Source organism: Pantherophis guttatus, chromosome 1 (assembly GCF_059756535.1).
Source record: "Pantherophis guttatus breed Tessera chromosome 1, ASM5975653v1, whole genome shotgun sequence".
Taxonomy (NCBI): domain Eukaryota; kingdom Metazoa; phylum Chordata; class Lepidosauria; order Squamata; family Colubridae; genus Pantherophis; species Pantherophis guttatus.
Window position 1 is genome coordinate 342,716,632 of NC_142063.1, and position 9,435 is coordinate 342,726,066.

General features: G+C 44.9%; 1 protein-coding gene across 1 annotated transcript in view; it reads right to left on the reverse strand.

Moving 5' to 3' along the window:
* TBX4 (T-box transcription factor 4) overlaps positions 1–7,705 on the reverse strand; it is an 80,351-nt gene extending 72,646 nt beyond the window's left edge. The window contains exon 1 of the mRNA XM_087890102.1: positions 7,537–7,705. The gene's annotated coding sequence lies outside the window, so the exon portion shown is untranslated. The remainder of the gene's footprint in view (positions 1–7,536) is intronic.
* Positions 7,706–9,435: the final 1,730 nt, after the last annotated feature.

Consider the following 9,435-nt stretch of genomic DNA (forward strand, 5'->3'; position numbering starts at 1 on the left):
CGATCCAGCCATCCTTAAACCGTGCTGAAACTAACTCACCTGCCCCAAGCAGATTTGGAACAGAACAGAACAGAACATGTGAAGGGGAGGGGAGGGGGAAAGAATGGAAGGGAAAAGAATGGGAGAGAGGAGAGGAGAGGAGAGGAGAGGAGAGGAGAGGAGAGGAGAGGAGAGGAGAGGAGAGGAGAGAATAATGGAATGGAATGGAATGTGAATAGGAGAGGATAGGAGAGGAAAGAAGGGAAGGGAAGGGAAGGGAAGGGAAGAGAAGGGAAGGAAAGGAAAGGAAAGGAAAGGAAAGGAAAGGAAAGGAAAGGAAAGGAAAGGAAAGGAAAGGAAAGGAAAGGAAAGGAAAGGAAAGGAAAGGAAAGGAATAAATATACAAAAGTATGAAGGCTATTGCTTAACGCATTGTAAGCCGCCCTGAGTCTCCGGAGAAGGGCGGCATATAAATCAAATTAAAAAAAAAGGGAGGAATGGAAGATAGAAAAAAGGGAGGAAAGGAAAGAAAGGAGAAAGGAAGGAAAAGAAGAAAAGAGAGGGAGGAAAGGAAAGGAAAAGATAGAAGAGGAGAGAAGAGGAGAGGAAAGAAGGGAAGGGAAGGGGAAGCGAGGCGAGGCGAAAAGAAGAGAAGAGAAGAGAAGAGAAGAGAAGAGAAGAGAAGAGAAGAGAAGAGAAGAGAAGAGAAGAGAAGAGAAGAGAAGGAGTGGAGTGGAACAGAATGAAATTAGAATAGAATAGAGAATGGTATGGAATAGGAATAGGACCGAATAATGGAATGGGAAGAATAGAATAGAATAGAATAGAATAGAATAGAATAGAATAGAATGGAATGGAATGGAATGGAATGGAATGGAATGGAATGGAATAGAATAGAATACTTTATTGGACAAGTGTGATTGGACACAGAAGGAATTTATGTCCGGTGTATTAAGCGCTTAGTGTACGTACAAGCTTAGTTCCCAGAAAATTTACTTGCCAGAAAAGGAAAAAAGGAACCGATTTGAACCCTCCTCTGAAGAAGCAGCTGCTTACTCTCAAGTAGAACTGCACTAGTTCCATTTCCAGGGTCTCCGCTTCACTCCCTCAATTTTGGACAGTCCAAGCTCGCTTCCCCCTCCCCCCCCCCGTGGACTAGAAATAAGATCAACCCTACATTTGGGACAAGCCGTTGGAATTCCCAGTTTCTAACATTTTAAAAAAAGAATATTCACGGCCAGTTTTTAAAAATAGCTATTTCTGAGAAAGGCAGCAAAACCGCAGCGTTTTCTCCTTATCTTTTGCAGGACGTTTTCGTTAAAAAGGAAAGAAACGTTAGTTTCGAAGAGGTTGGAGGGCCAAAGGATCAGAGTTGTCTTAATTTTAATTTTGGAAAAAAATACAGGGGTCTGTTCTTAAAATAAAGACGCTCAGAGCATCCGTTGGCAAGCAATAAATAAATAAATAAATAAATCCGCATTTCTTTATCCTTAAAAATGTGTTTATAAGAATCGATTGGTCCCAATTAATTATATTGAACGGGTTGCTTTTTCCGTTCTTTTTCGAGAGAAGAAAAAAAAAAACCTTAAAAATCAGCGGCTTCCTTCCATTTCAAGGGAGTGAAAGGAGATAAAGACGGAGGCAAATCGCTTTTACCAATCACTTTGGTAAAAACTTTCGCTGGCGGATTAGCCGTGGGGGGGGGGTGTTTAACTTTAACTATGTCCGAAGAAAAGGACTTTAACTTCCGAGGAAAAACGTTTACAGACCGCTTGGGGTTTTTAAACGGCTTCAGGGAGCCTCTTCGACACGTTTTAGAAATTAAACCCCATCTGAAAAGTTTGAAATCTCTCTTTAATTTCTTTGAAGGACTGGAGCAGAAAAGGGCATTGGAGAGAACTGTTCATAGCTCCTTTGAGAATTCACCCAGGAAATCATGATTACATTTCTTTTGGTAATAATTTTTTTTATTTTTATTTTTATTTTATTTTTATGGCAAAGAACACTTCTATTTTTAAATAAAGCCCATCCTTTCCAGGAAAGTCAGTTGTGGAACTAGGCCAGTCCTAAAGGATAATCGGGGAAGTAAAATTTTATTTTATTTTATTTTATTATTTATTTATTTTACTCTTTACTTTACTTTATTAGTTATTTTATTATTTATTTTATTTTACTTTTTACTTTACTCTACTTTATTTTATTATTTATTTTACTCTTTACTTTACTCTACTCTATTTTATTTTATTTTATTATTTATTTTATTCTTTACTTTACTTTATTATTTATTTTACTTTACTTTACTTTTACTTTTACTTTTTTTAACTTTTACCTTTACTTTACTTTACTTTACTTATATGGCCGCCTACTCGCACATGACGATTCGAGGCGGTTTACAGGACATAAAACCACAATGTAAAAGAAATAAAAACAAAAGTAATAAAAATAATAAAAACAATACGATAATAACCCCTCACCCCCAGCGACAACCCACATTCATACCAGCCATTTAATGGGGCTCCATCCCGCTCTGGGTTCCCGGGGCCCGCTTCTGGCAGAACCACGTCTTCATTTTACATTTTAAAAATTAAGCTGCTGGGCAGGAAGGACGTGAAGGGGGGGCCTTTGAAATGCTTTTCAATCCACCTCTTTTTTTTTTTTTAAACCCATTGAAATGAAATCTGAAGTGAATGAAGCTAAGGGTAGACAAGGTCTATTTTTAGGCTTCAAGCCTCAGTTTCCCAGCCTGTAAAACAGAGAGGTTTGGAAACCCCCCCATACAAAGGCACGAGAAAAAAGTAGTAACGATTGCTGAGTTTTAGGAATAATATTAATAACGGACGGAAAGAAATAGGAGAGCGGCTAATATCCTGAATACGATCATCCCCAAAGGTGCTACACAGGATTCCTGCAGCTGAACCTAATCCACTTCGGGATTAGGATAGGGATCGAATTTTCCCCTCCTTCCAAGTGAAACAAATGGCGGGGAGGGGCGATATTAGACGCCCCTTACTCACCTTTTTTTTTTGGAATAACCTCTCCCCGCACACCACTGTCCTGGCTGAAGCTTAGAAGAAAACCCGTTTCGAAGTTGGCTCGATCATTGATAATTGATCAACTCTCCCCCCAAGGAAAGCCTGTAATGGATCCCTCGATCCAGAACCCCGCCAGGTCGCTCAGGATTTGGCAGGAACCCCCTGGAAGCGGGGAGAAACGCCTGATCCAGCGGCTGTTTGGCACCCAGATTCGGTGCGTAGGTATGCAACTCGTGTTGTTTGGGGGGGCGGGAGTCGAGTTGGGGTGACTCGGTCTTTTTCTGGTCCAGCGGGTTGCAGTCACCCCCCAAAATTTTTTTTTGGGGGGTGACTGCATTTTTTTAAAAAAAATTAAAATTTTTAATTGGTTAATTTTATGGGTAAGGGGTTTTAAATTGGGGGAAGCCAATATAGATTTAATTATGTTTTAAAGTATTTTAATGTTTATATTGTATGTTTTTTAATCCTGGCTGTTCACCGCCCCGAGTCCTTCGGGAGAGGGGCGGTTTAAAAATTTAATAAATGAAAATAATAATAAATGAAAAGACCTCGACTCAGTCCGCCCCAAAACTTGCATTCAGCATTGGTCACCACATTACCAAAAAAAAAAACCCCAAAATGTTGCGATTTTGGAAAAAGTTGCGGAGAAAGAGCAACAAAGACGATTAAAGGCCGAAAGAAGAAAGATTGAAGGATTTGAATATGGGCAGTCTAGGGGGAAAAGAAAGACTAGGGGTGATAGGATAGCAATCTTCCAGTATTTGAGGGGCTGCCCCAAAGAAAAGAAGGGGTGAATTTATTTTCCAAAGCACCAGAAGGCAGGACAAGAAGCAAAGGATGGAAACTCATCAAGGAGAGAAGCAACCTGGAATTGAGGAGAAACATCCTAACAAGTGAGGACAATTAACCAGTGGAACTGCTTGCCACCAGAAGTTGTGAAATCTCCATCACTGGAAGTTTTCAAAAACAGACTGGACAGTCATTTGTCTGAAATGGTATAGGCTGGACTAGAAGACCTCCGAGGTCCCTCCCAGCTGTATTCTGATAGAGCCATTTCTAAGTATTTTCTAAGTACCTTCAGCGAGCCGGGCGGAGGGGGCTTAAGATCCTAAATATTGCCAGCTGGTAGGGTACAAAAGGGGCTTTAACGGAACTGAACACGGTTCTTAGGCCTCGCACTCTTCCCAACCACGAATTAAAAATCAGAGCGAGACGTTGGAGAGAGCGATTTTCGCCTCCTTTTCGCCCGGAGAGGAAGGGGCAATTGATCTTAATAAGAGCCTTGGTGGCGCAGCAGACTAAAAGTGCTGTTAAATAGCACCAGCTGCCCTGCAATTACTGCCAGTTCGAATCTCACCAGGCTCAAGGTTGACTCAGCCTTCCATCCTTCCGAGGTAGGTAAAATGAGGACCCGGATTGTGGGGGGCAATAAGCTGACTTTGTATAAAAAAAGAACACCGCTTGGGGGGGGGCAAAAGCCCTACTAAGCAGGTATATACAAAAAGTATGAAGGCTATTGCTTAAAAGCATTGTAAGCCGCCCTGAGTCTCCTGAGAAGGAGACCAATAAATAAACCAATTTATTGGTTGAACCAATAAATAAAATAAATAAATAAATATCCCACCCACCTCTCAGCCGCCATATTTTTGCTGGACCGCTTTCTTTTCTCCCACTCGTGGCATTTTTTAAAATGCCTTCTCCAAGCCCTGGCAGAATTCTCGGGGCCGGCCTGTTTGGCATCTCCCGGCCCGAGTTCGAAGGTCCCTTTCGAAGTTTAAAGGGGGGGGGTAGAAGACGCCTCTCTTCCAGACCCACGCGTGGGTCTCTCGAAACTTTGCCAACGAAGCGAGGTCAACCGCGGCCGCTCTAAGTCGTTGAATCCGGGGACTCCCCCACCCGAAATTCGCCATTCCCTGGGGCCTGGGAAGGCGAAACCGGCGCGAAACCGAGCGTCGAGGGAAGGAGAAAGCGAATTGGTGGATACACAAATTGTACACACAAACACACACCTGGAGGCAATGTGTGTGTGTAATCCTACCGGTTACTAGATAATCCTTTGGGAACTTTGGATGGGGGGGGGGAAAAAAAACTTTTTTCGGAATTTATGGCGAAGAAAATCCAACACTTTCTACTTTGAAATAAAGCCCACACTTTCCAGGAAAGTCAGTCGTGGAAGTCGTGGAAAAGGCCAGTCCTAAAGGATGAGCGGGGAAGTAAAATTTTATTTTATTTTATTTTATTTTATTTTATTTTATTTTATTTTATTTTATGTGTTTTTATATGCCGCCCTTCTCCGGAGACTCAGGGCGGCTTACAATGCGTTAAACAACAGCCTTCATACTTTTGTATATTTTTATACAAAGTCAGCTTATTGCCCCCACAAACCGGGTCCTCATTTTACCCACCTTAGAAAGGATGGAAGGCTGAGTCGACCTTGAGCCTGGTGAGAATTGAACTCGCAGTAATTGCAGGCAGCTGGATGTTAAATGCTGCCTTAGTAGGAGGCATTAGCCTCCTACGCCACTCAGGCTCCTTTTTTTTATATTAATAAATTTTATTTCGTCGTGCTCTCAAAACTTTTTTATTTCAGTAGGCTGGCCTGGCCTAACTCTCCTCTTTTAAATGTTTAATTCGTGATTTTATAAATTGGGTGTTTTAATCTGTGTTTCGGCCAAAATATTTAATAATTTTAAGGGATTTTTAATATTTGTATTATCTGTATTTTATCTTGGCTGTTCACCGCCCTGAGTCCTTCGGGAGTAGGGCGGTATAGAAATTTGATTAATAAATAAATAATAATAAATAATAAATAAATTATTTTTATTTTATTTTATTTTATTATATTATATTTTATTATTTTATTTTATTTAAAAAACGAGATTAATCAATCATTTCTGAGTGATTCAGAATTGGAGAACGTGGGTTCCGCTTCTAAAAAAAAAAAACTCGCCCTTCCAAAAATCTGAATTTCAAGCGAGGCTTTTCCAGGCTTTTCCTGCTCCCCCTCCCCGCCTTTCCCCGCGCGACCCCCGTCTCCCAGCCTCAAAACGCTTCCCCGGAGGCGAATCCGATCCTTAAACCGGAGGCCTTCAAGCGGCCTTAACTCCCTAAGCGAGCGAATATGTTCAGGGGATCGGACTCCCTGCAAGGCAGCCCGGGATTCAGCGGGCCCGGATCGTTTGAAGAAGGCAAGAGGGCGGTTGTGAAAAAGGGACAGAAAGAACAGCTGGATCGTGGTTGGGGGGGGGGAAGGGTGGCCTTTTCCAAAATGAAAAATGTCAATTTCCTTTTTTGGGGGGGGGACACAATTTGCGTCTCCCCCATTTTTGGGGGGCAAGAAAGCTGCCAATCTTTGCAAAGGAGGAAGAGAGGCGTGGAAATAAGACCGTTTGGGGGGGGGTGGATTTAAAGCCGAAATTCCTTTGCAAAAAGGGGAACCCTGCGCGCTCCTTACTGCGCCCCATCCTCAAGATCTTTCACGACGACTTTCTGATCCCCCAGAATCGTCCGTCGATTCCAGGCGCGCGCGCAAGGGGCCAAAAATTAACCTTTGAATCTGCAGCTTTCGTGAGTGAGCCAACCTGCTTTGCGAGAAACGCGAGGGCGGCCGTGGCCGCCAACAGCTTCTTATCTTAACTTTAATTTAGAATCCAGAGAGTTTAGGATCCCCCGCCGCCAACGCCCCTTTAATTTAGGATCCAGGGAGTAAGGTGGATTTGGATATCAGGAAAGGCCAGAGAGGAATGTCCAGTGCCATTTTTAAATATATTTTATATATATACATACATACATACATACATACATACATACATACATACATACATATAAATATACATACATACATACATACATATATATACCCTGTTTCCCCCCAAATAAGCCCAATCGGGCTTTTGAGCTCACAGCAATAAGGCCAAGTGCTTATTTCAGGGTTCAAAAAAATATAAAACAGGGTCTTATTTTCAGGGAAACACAGTATATATATTTATAAATATATATTTATATGTCTATAAAATGAAATGAACACACAACAAAAGGTCCTGGCGGCAACCCGACCCCAATGCCACGGCGGGGACTGCATTCCCACAACCAGCTGACTCGGGTTGAGAGAGAGAGAAAAAAAAACCACCAGGCACTCACTGCCTTCCGAGAAAGACTTACACGCCTGCAGAAGAGCGATTCTGGGCTCATCGCGAGTTAGCGAACCCAGGTCAAAGGGGGTCGGGTTGCACCTGGGAGACTCCCGGAAACAGGAGTCAAGTTGTCGTGGGAACGCACAACAGCAATTTTGGACCAACCCTGAAAGATGCTCTTTCTTCTTTAAGGGAGTGAGGGGATGGGGAGAGAAAGGCATTGGGGTCCTTCCCCACCTCCCAGTCCTGGGTTGGGGGCCCAACACAGGCGGTAAACACGGTTCAAGACCTGTCCCCTCCTTCTCTAACTCCCCCCACCCCCAAAGCCCGGTCGGCCTCGCTTGCCAAGGGAGATGGGGGTCGTGGGGGTGGGAGGCATCGCTGCAACTCACAGTAAGCGCCTGAGGCTCGTAGGTGGCAGGACCAGATGCCGAAGTTGTGCACAGCTGCGACGGAGGCCTCAAGAACTTCCTCCGGGGCTCCGCATCCTCGTAAAACCTTCGCTGGTCACCAAATTCCGCGCAGCGACATCCAAAAGAGAAATGCTTTTCTTTCTTTTTTTTTCCCGGGGCAAAATAATAATAATAGCCCTTTTAAAAGACAGCCTCTTCCCTTGGAGGGCCCGGTGGAGGGGTGAGATGGAGGGGGATCTCCCCCAAAGACAGGATCTGGGGAGGGGGCGTGGGGGAAGAGCCGGAGAGAAAGCAGCTTCGCCTCCAGGCTACTCGCAGCGCCAAAAGGATCTCTCTCTCTCTCTCTCGGCTCCCTTCGGATCGCCTCTGCAACTGTTCCATAAAACGCCTGCGAGGGACGGAGGAAAGGGCTGCCCCCCCCTCTCTCTTGTCCGCGCCCCCCCCCTCTTCTGCTGACGTCGCTGCTGTCAGTCTGGAGTTGAGGATTTTCCAGACCAGCCAGGGCTGCTTCCAAACCCGACGCAATAGAGACCCTCTCTCCCAACCTGGATGACTTTCCCCAAATTTCTCCCAAGCTCCCTGCGCAGGGAAGGGAAACCCACCCGCCCCCCAAATCCAGCTTTCTCCCTGTTTGCTCCCGCACCCCACCCCCGCAGCCAAATTCTCCCACCCTTGCAAACCTTCCAGAAATGCAAGAGGGAAGGGGAGGGGAGGGAAGGAGGGGAGGGAGGGAGGGGAGAATCAGCGAAGCCCCTCCTGGTTTAAATTAACGCTACATCTGGAGAGCACAGCCTGGAGGATTCCTCGCCACGCTCCAGGCAGCGGCCCAACCGGGCGGGTTTGAAAGGCTGCAGGGCAGAGAGCCCGCCGGCTCCGATCCTGAGCAGATCCTATCTGGAAGCGCGCAGCGCGCAGCCTCACCAAAACAAAAAACAAAAAACGCAGGAGCCGCTCAAAGCCGCATTGAGGGATGCGCAAAAGCTCACTCCGGGTTTTCCAAAGATCATCCAGGAGGAGATTTGAGGATAAACCGGTAGTGAAATCCAAATTTTTTTTACTACCGGTTCTGTGGTAGTAGCTTGGTGGGCGTGGTGTGGCTCAGTGGGCGTGGCTCGGTGGGCGTGGCAGGGGAAGGATACTGCAAAATCTACATTCCCATCCCACTGCAAGGGAAGGTTATTGCAAAATCCCCATTCCCGCCCCACTCCTGGGGGAAGGATATTGCAAAATCTCCATTCCCACCCCACTTGGGGGCCAGCCAGAGATGTTATTTGTCGGTTCTCCAAACTACTCAAAATTAACTCAAAAAAGCGTTAATATCTTGCTCCTATTGAATGGTCATTTGGAGTTTGGCAGCTGTTTTCTGAATAGAGCAAGGACTGCATAGGTCCATTTTACAGATGGGGAAAAAAATGGAGGTCCAGAAATTTAAAACCCACTCTAAAGTCTGTTTGGGGCAGTTTGGATCCTACAATCCAGGGGGTGAAATCCAGCAGGTTCTGACAGGTTCTGGAGAACCGGCAGCGGAAATTTTGAGTAGTTTGGAGAACCAGCAAATGCCACATCTGGCTGGCCCCAGAGTGGGGTGGGAATGGAGATTTTGCAGTATCTTTCCCCTGCCATGCCCACCAAGCCACACCCACCAAGCCGCACCATGTCCACCAAGCCACTTCCACCAAGCCACACCACGCCCACCAAGCCACGCCCACAGAAGAGGTAGTAAAAAAAAATTGGATTTCACCACTGCTACCATCTTTCCTTTGCCACTCCTTTGCCAACTGACTTACACTGACTCATCTTGTAGGAAAACCATGTTAGTATATTTAGCAAAATGTGTTTTTTTAATAAAAAGTTTTTTATTTTTCCATTTTTAAAATA